The 13,796-nt window shown below is 37.1% G+C and overlaps 1 protein-coding gene and 1 long non-coding RNA gene across 5 annotated transcripts in view; both read right to left on the minus strand.

Annotated features, from left to right (window-relative positions):
• The window catches only part of Fur2 (furin-like protease 2), a 210,733-nt gene that overhangs the window by 104,125 nt on the left and 92,812 nt on the right, over positions 1-13,796 (minus strand). The window lies entirely within an intron of this gene.
• Positions 3,666-13,796, minus strand: part of LOC143306015 (uncharacterized) — a 50,339-nt gene continuing 40,208 nt past the window's right edge. The window contains exon 2 of one of the 3 annotated variants that reach the window (XR_013063282.1): positions 3,666-10,378. This is a non-coding gene — a long non-coding RNA (uncharacterized LOC143306015). The remainder of the gene's footprint in view (positions 10,379-13,796) is intronic. The other 2 variants (XR_013063281.1, XR_013063283.1) reach the window with 2 other exon arrangements.

Below are 13,796 nucleotides of genomic sequence, written 5' to 3' on the forward strand. Positions count from 1 at the left end.
TTCTATTGTTTGTTACCATTAACCATTAACCAGACGTTTTGCATTCAGAAGATTGATACCGGTTACAGGATAATCACAATGGAAGATTTTGAAATTCCTATGAAATCAGCATTTATGCAAAACCTATTCATCCCGTCGAAATTCTAGTTGATCGTCCTGGTATCGTCACTCGTGCACCGTTAGCGCAAGATAGGCAAGCAACGTACCGAGGCCGACAACGTTGACGTGGATGTTAACAGCAACGAGGGGTAGCAAGCAACACAACAGCGATACCGACAATGCGGATCGATCTCTTATACCCGGAAGAATGAAATATATAACGGTGTACGCCGCCCGGGAATTGATAACTCTAGGTATGAAAGCATAGCGTGTTTAGATGCTCTTGCCAGCTTGAAATTGGAATAGCACGGCTACCTTCGACGATGTTCCACGTGGCGTATTACTTTTTCTATGTTAAATGTCACGATGGAGTTTACGACTGCTATGTTAAATTGGTTATCTCAGATAACCGCATAGCCATATTTACTGTTACCGATACACCTGCCAGTAATATTCGTAACTATTTCTGAAGCTATGCAGTTTTTTTAAAAATTCACATGTATCTTTATCAAAATGAAACAATAAATAAGTGCAAGTTTTGACTATTGTGTATTATTATTATATCATTGTTTGAAATTAATATTGTAATAATTTTAAAAAAATTTTTCAGGAGAAGAAATTTAATATTTGCATTTAATTAGTGTAGTTAAATACTGACAATATGGTTTCCTTCTAATTGAGTTCTAAATCGAGATTCACAATTATCTTATCTATTTGGTATCTTACAAATGAACAACGTTAGTCTTAACCTTATTAGAGAGGAATTTATTAAAGTCATAAGAAACGTAACAGTATTAAAAGTGACATGAATGTGATATCTGACTATTTTTGAAGAGATATCGTTATCTCTATACAGAAATATCGTAGGGAATGTTTATTAATAGCGCGTTGAACTTCTTCCAGAATCACATGAAGTTTCTATCGAAATCACGCGGTTTGTGTTTAGCTTTCTGCTTCATATTGATTTACCGCGACAATTTATGGTATCATAATCGACCCATCCTATAGAGACACGTGTATCTGAAGAACTAAACTTGGTGCAAAGACTTTAGTCTATTTAAATTCGAATAGAAATATGCATATTTCAATAGTTTCAATTTAATTTGATCGGAAATGGAACGAAATACACAGAAAAGAATTTAAGATTTATAGAATATTGATTATTTTTCAGAATAACAATTTATTATTCATTAGAATATTGATTTAATTTCGAAGAAGTGTCTTCGCTTACTTAATAAATAAACGATGAAATATAGAAATAAATGGTAAATTAATTTAATTAAAAAATATGAAACTGTACTCGAACGAGTTAACTGGATCAAAGTTAGATCAAAGACGTGTGGACCAATTACAAAATTTCTCTTCGTGTTCTTCGAGGTAGAGCGAAGAGTAATGATTACGTAAAAGAAGAATATAACACTACAACGATCCGTCATAACGTTCTATGTGTATTACGTGCACTACGTTTCGTGGCTTTCCAGGCATGATTAAGGTCTCTCGCGAAAAGAAGTAAGATACTAGAGAGGAAGTAAGCATCAGAGAGGCGAGAGGAAAAGGGAGAAGATCGTCTCTCGAGTCTCTTCATCCGGCAGAGTGGCGAAGAAGAGAGAGAAGAGACTGTAAATCGTTGTATCCAAGGCGGCAGCTTCTTAATAAAAGAAAATCGCGAAAGTCTTTTCCCTTTTTGAAGCTTTTAGCCTGTCGAGTAGTACCATACTTGCATTGGTACACAGTTCGCTGTGCATACTAGACAACAGACCCGAACACTCTTCAAAATGACATTACTTAAAATATCACATTCTCGGTTCGCAAGAAAAGTGGTATTAGCCGAGAAAGTTAATTTCTCAGGAAAATTTTTATTAATTTAATTACTACTTCGGTCCTTTTATTATATGGGTAATTACTCTAAGGGTTTTTAGCCTTGCCTTTCTTTATTAACCCTAATACAGCGGACCATGGAGAGAGCCCTAATTTTAATTTTAATTCCTCAAGGTTTTTATCGTTTGAAAATCATGCGTTTACTTTATTAACGTTATTCCATTTTCAGAAATAATTTTGGAAATGATAAATCCTTAAAGCAATTGAAATTCTATTGCATTTCAAGCGTTTGCTTACTTTTCAATCCTACTTTATCGAATAACAACTTCCATGGCTGGTCTCTATACTGGTTATAGCAAAATAGTTGAAGGAAACGAAGCACTTCGCGAAACCTCTACGGGAATCGGAAAGAGGATTATTATTTTCTTTTCTTCGTCTTTCGGTTTTGATTTGGTTCGTGATTCGAATAAAAAGGAATCGAGCTCGAACCCTCGGTTCGACTGCATACCAGGGGAGAATTTGATAAGATTATTTTGAAGTCTACCGGGCACATGCAAACGCGACCCAATGATTATGCTATCAAAGGATGAAAAATCTAGAAATGTGAGCGTGAAAATTGAAAATTTATTCAGCCATTTTTTTTCTTCAGATCAAGTAATAAATGAGTATCGCAGTACAATGTTAAAATATTTTAAATTCAAGGGTGAAATATTTCATTAAAGAAATTTGGAATATTCGATAGCTGTTAATTATTTTAGTTAGACATCTCAGAAGTTAGATACGTCATTCTGTATGATTCAAATTTCGACTGAAATTGTCACACCTGAACAATCTTCCGCGAAACAACAGTTATACACGGAGCAAACTGTGTGATTCACTTAGCACAAGACACATTTCGTAATTATTACAGCGCGAAATCGACACGTTTCAATTACATTACACGGTTTTCATTTACCCGATTGAAATCCATTTGACAGACGTCGTATTGTCGATCTTGAGAGTTCCATACGGATTCTCTCAGCGGAGCGAGATGGAATTTACTTGGTTGAGTAAAACGGTAGCAAGAGAATTCGTAATCGGTGTCATGTAACGGCTGCTAAATAATTTCTCCTTCGCTCTAACGTTTACTATAAGCGACTCGGGGACTTTGTGAATCGACACGCAGCCACACATCCGCCATTCGATTAATTACAAATGCATCTACGAAGACAATCGTCTGATCGGATTGTAAAAATGAAAATTGTAATTGCTTAGTCGAATATTGAAAAATACACAAAAATAGCATAGTCAATTTCCATTTGGCCCATACTATAATTATTAATTATACTTGTTTCAAAAAAGAAGAAAAAAAGATACACACAGGTGATTGATATTTTCGATTTTCCAAAGTTTACCCAGAAAATATTTATCGTATCATAAACTTTCGCAGCTATCGAATAACAGGCAGCGCAGCCATGTATTATAGCAAACAAGCCGCAAAAAAGCTGCTGTAATGAAAGTTATACACGGCAAAGTTTCTCAAAAGACTCGCGCGTCATCTTGAAAATCCGTAAAGGCAGCAATCTCTCCTCATTTTTCTTTTTATCTTCCTACTTGACTAGTCTCTTTTCCGATTGCCTGACACGAGATGTATCTACGGTTATTAATCCGTATCATTCTTTTTTTATTCATATCTTACCGCGTGTTCGCGGTTTCACAATTAATTACTTAAGCTTCCTTTGTTCCTACCCTCCCACCCCAACCCCTTTTCAATTTCCTGCCACGGTAAATTTCCTCTTCCATTCCGCTTGCAGGATGTAAGTCATAATAACAAGGCTGGAATCGTTTCTATTATCAGACAGTGTTCTTATTCTCCATTTTATTATGAATTTTTATCTTTTAATCTAAATTGAATAACTTTCTCGAATTGCCAGCACGGTAATTTGTTTTATAAACGTTTGACAATAATACGGAGAATAGAAACAAAATGTTATTATTATTTGCGTTCAGTGTTATCAAACTATAATCAAATTATTTTTAATAATAACATCGTCAAAATTAAAATTTTGAGGAAAAATTTCCCTGGGAAAGTGAGGAAACCATGACTAAAAATTTGTAAATTTGTTAATTAATATTGCAAGAAATGGGTGATGCGATAATTAGATAAATATGAATAGGAACTTTTTCAAAGATTCGAACAACTTAATAAATATTATATGTAATTTTCTTTTGGTGTATCGAATCAACTGACCGAGAGTCTAGTCGTTTCCCATTTCAATGGTCCGGAGAGCATTGTTCCCCATGGAAGCCGTGTCGTTTCCACGATCTTTAATTTTCATCGCTTACAATAAGCACTCAAGAACCAGTTTAACGGTCGGCTTTGCTTGTCAGTTCGAGCGGTCCGTGTTTTAATTACTGCAGCTCCGTGAAATTTTCTTGGCCGAGAGTTCACGGGAGAAGGTGGCCCTTTGTGCCCAGGCACGAAGGTACCGTTCCTCTTTCCGCTAGATTCAATTGTGACTCTTTATATTCCTTTTCAACGGTATATCGCGGCCTTCCTTTTAATCGGTTACTGTAAAATGCCTGAATAAATCTGCGCTCGTCGCCCTCGTAACTTACCACCCGTTTTGTATTTCGCTTCGAACGTGGATTCTATTCAACGTTGGCTAAACTTTTTCTATTCGAATAACAGATAACGAACGAATATAAAAAGAAATAGAATTCGATTTTGAGATATTTTTAAGAAGACTCAGAAGTTTGAATAAATAGGAGAGACTAGTTCGAAATAAAGAATATTGTCACTGCGAGCAATAAAATCGAAGATAGCATGAAATTTCGTAGCATACGAAGGGAACAGGTACTTAAACGCGGCATTCGGCCACGTTCAGTTTGAATTTATCTCGCTGGTTGGTCGGCGGTACACCGAAAACCGCTTTATAGCACAGTTGGGTATCGCGGTCGGATCCAAGAACGCTTTTACTACTTACTTGCTACAGTAGACAGTGTCATTCACGAAGGCAACGTGAACCAAGTCCACGGTATTCTCTCGCAAAATATCGCGAAAAATCCTTGAGAAAGTGTCGCCTCGTCATCTCCACCGTATCGTGAAGAGGAGTAAGAAAAATGTTTACTTACTTTTCTGCTCTCTCAGTGTTATGTTTTTTCAAATGCAACACGTTTGCTTCAAAATTTAGCTCACTTATTTTTACTGCAAATAAAGAAAAATTAAATGCTTTAGAAATATCTATTTTTCTCTAATTTACTTTTTGATAAGTGCATCGATGCACTTTAAAAATGGAATTGCATTGGAAGTAACAGTGATACGTCTATTTCGAACAATGTAAATAGTATGATAAATCATATTTTTGATTAACCACCTTTGTTTAAAGAACGTTCAGCATGGAATGCCAGATTGGATTGATAAGAGCCACTGTAAACTGGTCGGTTACTGGTGTTCGCGTGAAACTTCCGTTAGCTATCTCCCTCGGAGGGCAGCGGCCGCCCCGAAGAAGCTCAGAAATCCCTCGAAACTTGAAGTAACTTTCGCGTAAACTCAATTTTCACAGCAAGGGACTGCTCGATGTTCCTAAGAACCGCGAACGCACACTGTTCGTGACTGGAATCGTTCCTTTCGCTCGGTTTAGCATAATTCCAGGCAACTACGAGACGCCATTTTATCTTCCTTAAATTCCGTCACCGGCCAAACTTGTGCTTTCAATCGGCGAACGAGCACCCTTTACGAGACACTTAAAGCTCGGAGTACAGTAATAAGTGAAATCAGTTTCTGCTCATATTTTATAACTTAGGAGATACAGCACTTTGGAACTTTAGTTTTATCTCAAGAAAACTATGAATTCTCCATAACGTACTAAATATAAAATTCTGTTAGCAATTTGGAATGTAGGCAATTGAAAATTAAATATATTTTTAACGAAAAATACTAAACTGTAAATTTATTTGCTATAATTGATACCTAGCTTCAGAAATTAAATTGATATGTTATATGTGTTCAAAGTGATACGCCTCCCTAACAATCATTCACTGATACGCATCCAGGTAATAACGGAGGGCTATTATTTCCAATATCTAGGAGGGATCAACGGAAAAAGTTCCATTACACGTGCAGGATATCCGTCACAATCCGTCGCGTTCGATATCACGAAACGTGGCGAAGATCCGAGGCAACGGGTGATTAATTGTTCGCAGGAGCGACAGGGCATTGGTTTTCGTGGCACGTACCTCCGCGGGCTTTAACGAGGCGAAAGGTGGCGCGATTATCCGCGCATCGAGGACCACGCGACGCGTATATCCAGGGCAGTCCTCTATCTTCCAGACACGCACGTACACAGAAACGGGAGAGAAATCCCGTTGACAACGGGGCCCCCGGTCGAATAAAAGCAAATCCCGTCGATACGATCGCAAGTTCAGTCACGTACGTTCGCGCTCGCGCCACCCTCACGCTGATGCTCGTAATCGAGCGGAATTTGCAATTACATCGCCTATAATGCAACTAACGTTACAATCTCCCGTAACGCATAACGATACAAGCTTATGTATCCGCGTTTCCTGCAACCCCCGAGCGTTTTTGGCCACGTTAACCGACGGCCATTGTGGTCTCTCGTATTATCGGATACGCCCGGACACATGGCCAGAGAACAGATTTACCAGAAACCTGGTCCACCGATTTGTTTGCCCATCTTGGACTTCGTGTCACTGAGTTTAGAATGTTTCTAGATAATTTTCAATCAATTTGACCCTAATTGTATATTCCTTTCTAAAATCTATAAAATTTAATTGAATTTGACTGGAATATAATAATTACCGGGGGGTCAAATACCACCCTTTCCTTCCTAATAATTAAAATAATAACAGAAATCACGGATGAACCTGTCACAAAATCAACTACACTCAATACTCGTGTCTATTCCCTTTTCCTGTCGAGGGAAATAAAATGTGCTCCCCTTTTTTCTCTAAATCACCGGTATTTGCAGTTCTATTAGCGACCCTTCGACCCTAACCCCTACGAGGATCCTGACGACTCTCAAGGAAGTTTCTTCGTGGTCTGGCCTGTCGTTCGTGGGTGTAGCACGTCTCACGAATTCGCAGAAAAGGAGGGCAGAGGTTGAAGTCGCGTCTACTGTAGCAAAATACCGTATGCATTATGCATGGGGGTAACTCGCTGCTCGTGCCAAGTGTGCCCTCGTGACTGTACGGGGGACTGCGTGTAATTTAATTTAACAGCATCGTAAGGAAACCACCAACGGGCCCCCCGATCCTTTGTTTCCGGCAGCACGCCTACTTTTCATCCCCCTGTCACGATATTTCGATCCTCTTTACACATTCCTTCCTTTTCTTTTTTATCGCTGTTCCTTTCACACCTTCCGTCAACGTGGGGTAATGTCGTATTTTGTTTGTAGGATCATTTTTATTGAATAAAATCCAAATGGAAAGTATTTGAGTCGAAAGGGTTAACCTTGACACTAGTCGTAAGGTGAAAAATACAAATTTTATGAATTTGGTAAATTTATAATTTTGGGCAATTTTTTATATTAATTAAACTTCCTGCGTTATTAATTTTGCACCATTTGGATTTTCTAACGAAACTCTCTTAATATTATAATAGCAAATCTAATTTCACAATTAAAAATCATGTTCCTAATTGAAAAATCATTAATTCCATTATTATTGATGCGCATACGAACTGTGATTTAACAGTAAATGAAAAAGGGAAACAACGAGGGAGAAAAATGCAAATAAAAGAAGAAGAACAAATAGCTCCGGGGTTAAGGGCATACCAGCGTCGAAGTCTATTGGATTTGCAAACTTGCCAGAGCTTCGGTACGCGTCGCCATGCGCTCGAAATCTCCCCATAGGTACTTTCCTACTTCGACAACGAGATTTCGATGATAGTGGTATGCGGATTCAAAGTTGGAGGGATGTAAAAGATTCTTTGGTAGAATAAGCTGTTCTTCTATCGGTGGAAACTAGATTTCACGGTTTCTCGCCTGTCATGGATACTTTCTTATTTACATTATTTAATCTTGTTAAGTTGAAGTTAAATTTGAAAAAAAAAAAAAATTTCTTTATACGTGTATTATGGTACAAGCGAGGATATATCGTGAAAATTGGAATAATCAAAATTTTATTGGTGCAATTTGAAAATCATCATTCGATGGTAAGATGCATTCGTAAGAAGATCGTTTCGCTATTGCGATTGCATCCTTTATATTCCAGGTCGTAAAAAGAAAGCATCGGAAAGTTGGAAGTAAAATACTGAAAGTTTGATCAGACAACGGACACGAAAGTTTTTCCGTGGGAATAGAAGAAAAGCGATACATTGTTCTGTGTTCCATCTTCGAGAATGACATTGCGGTATTCAGTATTTGGTAAATCACAGTTTAACAATACCACTGCGAAAATAAAAACAAAAGCGAATATGAAACAAGAATATCACCATTTAAAAGTGTTACCTCAGGATAAATATTTATTTATATTTTCTTCAATGAAAAATTATTATCTGCAATCTCTTAATTACTTTTTAAAATTCGAATAAATTTTTTTACCGCAATTAAAATAAATAAACATCTGTAACAAACAATGTAGAAATTATAAGAATAAAACAGATGCTAACAACTTTATCCACTTTTAATGTTATCTTATTCATTATCATTCAGTAAATTAAAGTAAGTAGAGGCGAGGATAAGTATGGCACGGAAAAAGAAACGCAACAATCACGGAAATGAATGGGTACAAAGAGGATGGCGGCAAAAATCTGCAGAACAATTAGCTTTACGAGCAAACTTTCTTCGCAGGTGTGCAAAAAACTATTCCGTCGAGTGTGGAACAATTAAATTCTTTCATCATTCCCTTTCTTCTTCGACTTTTCCACCGGACTTTTCTTTTCCAACGTCCACGTACCTCGTCCCTTTTCTTTTCAACGACGCTTTTACCAAGACGTTCGTTGATCTTCTCGAGAACCCCACGATGGAACAACAAGGCACCAGGAAGGTTTCTCGCGATAACGAGCCACCATACTTTTCGGCCCCGGCCCGTCCCCCTTTTCGCGCCCACCCTCTTTTTCAACCGCTTTTCTAACCCTACCAAGGAAAGGCAACAGTTTTCCAGCCGTTTCTTCGCGTCGACACTTCGTTAAACACGACGAAATATTCGTGACATCAACGCTCGAGACGGGGGAACGAGGGGACCGTTGCGTTTCCGCTCGAGAAGCAAGCAACTCGCACCGACTTTTATATTACATTTCCGGGAATGTCGCGACTCGCAACCACTCGTCGGGGTGCATTAATTAAAACGTCGAAAGGTCTACGAGGTTTTTCTTTTTTTCCTTCAATCTTCCTCTCCCGCCGAATGTTCAAATGCGACGTAACAATTAGGACGGTGACGTTTTTAAATGAAATGCTTTTTTACTTTTACGCGTTCGCCGAGTCGAGCTTTCTATCGGATATTTTTGAATCGTGTACCGTGAAAATGGTGCTAAACAATTTGTGAAAAATTTCGTATTATTATTAAAAAAAATCTTCCATTTTTTGAAAGATACGATTTGATTTGACTGTCTGCTGGGATGTAGCATGCGGTGGTACCTTAACGAGAAAACGAAATGGAAGAGACATTGAATTTGTGCAGAAACGAAACCATCCCAGAATTCTGCAATAATATTATCCTCCCCGTATTGTCGTGAATAGATTAACTCCCTTCGCGAAAATACATTTGCAAACGAGGGTGTTTGCAGTTCTAGAATCCGTTTGTTAGCACACGCTCCCGTGATACGTACGAATCAAATTGTTTGCGAAAGCTGCGAAAATAATCAGTGTTTCGTGAGAAACAACGTCAAAATTATTCATTTATTTCTTAACGAATATGAATAATAAACAAATATAACCTGAACCATAATACTGACTGCATTTTGACATGTTTACCATAGTAATTAATTTTACGAGCAACCATATTAATTAACGATAAATAAATAAAGGTGTACAACTAACAAAACTATAAATTTTGATTAAATAATCAAATGAGATTCACCTCGCATCACTATACAAAAGTGATCCTAATTTCGATTGCAAACAATCAGTGGTTTTGATTGTTTATATTCGGAATTCTTTGTCACGTGGGGATTCAATAGCTGGCAATTATTTTTGCAAACAGTGGATTCGAAGGCGAGTTTGAAAAAAAAATTTACGTCAAATTCAAATAAACGAACACACGGTAAATTTGCTAGTCGAATAATATTAACATTTTGTAAAAAGTTTTCCTTTCCTTTGTATTGGGTTGGGAAGGTAATTATTGTAATTGCATGCATAATCAAAAATGCACCTACCATAGATAATTTAAAGTATATCAAGCTAATGAAAGCTGTTACTTACCGAATAGGACGTATTTGTCCCCCTTTCTTTCTCCCTTCCACCCTTTCTCTCACCTCTTCCTCCTCTACCTCTCTGAGTGTTATAACTTCATTGAAACATACCTGAAACAGAAATAGAAATAAGAGTTAGAAAAATTTAAAAAAAAAATTATTGAACTGTTAATTGGTTTCCAATAAGCACCATTTTTAATTTAATCTTTAGAACACGAAATTCCATGTTTGCAAGAGATGCACTTTCATACATAGTGGATGCAGAAGAACGCGTTTACTATTACCGACAAATGAATCATTGAACAGGTTTCAATATTTCGGAAGAACTTTCACCATATCGTTGGACGGTGGTCGATCCGTTTCCGGTGTGCCGTTGGATTCCATCGAAAATTGCAAACTCTCGAAGAGAACAGGACGAAGGATGGGATCAATGGAACAGGAAGGAAAACAGCAGTTGGAACATTCTTTCGAAACTATGCGAGGACATCCGAGCGTTTGTTGGAGAATCTTCGACGTCGCGTTTCGACGCAGGTGAATCGAAATCGTTTCGTTCGAGCAAATAGATCGTGATCTCGCCACGGCTTAAGATTCTCCGACGATTAGATCCCTTTCACCCTTTATTGCCATCCTCTTAGAATATCTGACCTTCTTTAGGTCAATTACCAATCGATCGACATACTAAGGAAACAAAACTGCATTGATTTCCAATTGATTTCCGTATTTTTGCCTAATTCAATTTAATTAATCATTTCATCCCTCTGTAATAGCTTGCAGAAAATGGCCCTTCTTTATTGAATTCAACATTCAAGTATCAAATAATTAGTTTTTCAATTAGAACTCTGCTCGAAATTGAAAAAAAGTAATCATATCTAATACGAGAACTTACGAAGAAAATTAGAAATTCACATGATATTATTTACCATTTGAAAGAATATTTTGCCTAGCTCTGGATAATGGAGGTAGTAATTAGCGCGTAATTCGTTGTTGGAAAAGAAAGGATGGAGAAGAGAAAAAAATAGAGAAAGAGGAGAGAAAAAAGTGAATTAGTAGGATTGGGCCTGCGGTGTTTGCTCTATCCCACAGCTTTGAGAGGATTCAGGAGCACGATTAATCTTTCTTCTTTATCCCACGCGCATATTCCCCTTTGTTCGAGGAAAAAATATATTCCACGCGATGCCACTCACCTATCGTCGGTTTATTTATTTATATGGACCGTCTAATATCGTGTTCGTGTACCTACAGAAGCAAAGAATGGGAACAGCCTCGATAAATCTCTCTCTTCTGCCAGCAGAAAAGATATCTTTTAATGATTGAGCATCCTCGATGTGTGTTCATTTTCTCGGTGACGCGGCAGAAAAACACCCAAGCAAAATTAATTAACCACGGAAACTGTTATTGAATTATTATCGTATCACGTGAATACTAATTTACCGAGTCTCTGTACCTGCAATGACATTACAACAATCTGAAACACGACAATAAAATAAATCACACGGTCCTTTGGATATATCACATTAATGAGATTTCTGATTACTTTTACGAATTATATGTATATGTAATTACTCTGTCAGTATATTCGGCGTGTACGTTGCGGAGCATGATCGAATATTATTTGACTAAAGTAATTACTGTAACGTATCCATCGTTCAAATAGGCTGTATGTCAATTAACTGCAAATTATAGACGGAATCATGTGACCTAATCCAAATTATGCAGTTCGCCGAATTTATCACGATTTCGACGAACAGTTTGTAATACAAAATTATGTCCGCCAACTCAAATAAATCCCTATTTGGGGATTTATGTATTTCGCAAAATATCAATAAAAAGATTTAATTCCAAAGCCTCTGATTTTCAATTTTTTATCTGCAAAGAACTTTATTTTAAAATAATATTATTTTCACTGTAATTTGATTAATTAAATTTTAAACTAAGATCAGAAAAACTATCAGCAAAAAAAAAAATTTGCAGCAATAACTTTTGACAAGTTGCAACTGGAAGAACTAATGAAACACAGACTGGCCTTTATGGATAGTCAAAAAAATAAAAATTCTTTACTTCTCTCTGTACAGAGGGACACAGTGTTTTTAAAATCTAGCTACGAACACGGAAAAATGGCTCCGTTTCAACGATTACACGTTGGAATCCTCTGGTTACTTTAACCAGGAACACGATTAATCCTAGCGAAACTAATTCACTCCGACGAGTTTTATTTTATTCGACCCGGTTTCTTATTTTTCTGAAGCACTCTTGTATAACTCATTTTAATGATCGTAATTTCGATGCAAGGCTTTTTATATATGCAATTTAAAAATTAATAAAAGCAATTAAAAATTTAAAGATAATAAGATATAATATTTTCTATGTAGTTTACATCACAAAATAGATTTTTATTAAAAATGCTTTCAGACTTTTCTGTCAGAAAAATTCAGCACAGTGAATCTATCATATTTATCCATGAATATATCATTCATGTTTACTCTTAAGCAATTTTCCATGTCTGTTACTACGTATCAGATACATCTAAAGTAAAGCCGAATGTCGTATCGAAAACAGGAAGAGGATAACAGCCTGAAGGCAACCGATGGAACGTACAGATCCAACAGGAAAGAAAGAAAAATAAAATAAGCAAACATTCTGTTACGTCTTGTCCATCTTTCCCATTATTTCGATATACTGTACTAACATCCTTAATCGTTTGTAGATACGAAAACAATAAATCCTGCTTCAATTCTTTAAAAAGAAAAACCTCCTTAAAATCTACTGTTAACAAGTAAAAAAATTATTAAATCATCATAATAAAATTTCTTTAAATCCCCAAATGAAACGTAAAGATTCTAAATTGAAAAAAAAAAAAATTCTAGACGAAATTAAATTACAGAGGTGAAGCAAATGATAAGCTCCTCTATTAAGAATAAACGAAGTGATAATAATATCCAATTCTTTTTCTCAATTCATCAATTTTCTGTTGAATAAAACCACCCATGTTGTGGGCAACAATCCTTACCGCGACACCAAACTTCGTCACTCCCATTTATCCATCCATCCATCCATCAGTCCGTTTGTCCATTCTTTCGAGCAGTGACTGGAACGCAAAGTCTGGTGAGCGACAAGCTGATAATTACTCGCCCGGAGCTAGCTAACTAGCTGACGAACGAACGAAATCTCATTTTCATGCGACCCCAGTGTGTCGGCGTCGGCGTCGGCGTCGTCACCGGAACGAGAAACCCGTTGGTTTCTTTGCGACCGACCGACAGTTTCCACGGTAATACGACCAGGAAAATTGAGTCCACGACCTTTAAGGTATATATTTGAGGAAGGAAAAAGGGGATAGCGGGTGTCGGCGAGGTACGAACAATAGGGTAGAGAAAGCGAAACATCGTGAATTCGACGACGAACAGGGTGAAGAGAAACGAGAAGAGGGACGAGGTGCAAATTAAAGGGACTTCGTTAGGCCGTTGTAATAATTGGTACGACCTGTTCGCGGTTGAAAACCGTTCGTGGCTCCGCAGCTTCCGTTATGGAACAT

The sequence above is a fragment of the Osmia lignaria genome, chromosome 13 (assembly GCF_051020975.1).
Source record: "Osmia lignaria lignaria isolate PbOS001 chromosome 13, iyOsmLign1, whole genome shotgun sequence".
In the NCBI taxonomy this organism is placed as follows: Eukaryota; Metazoa; Arthropoda; class Insecta; order Hymenoptera; family Megachilidae; genus Osmia; species Osmia lignaria.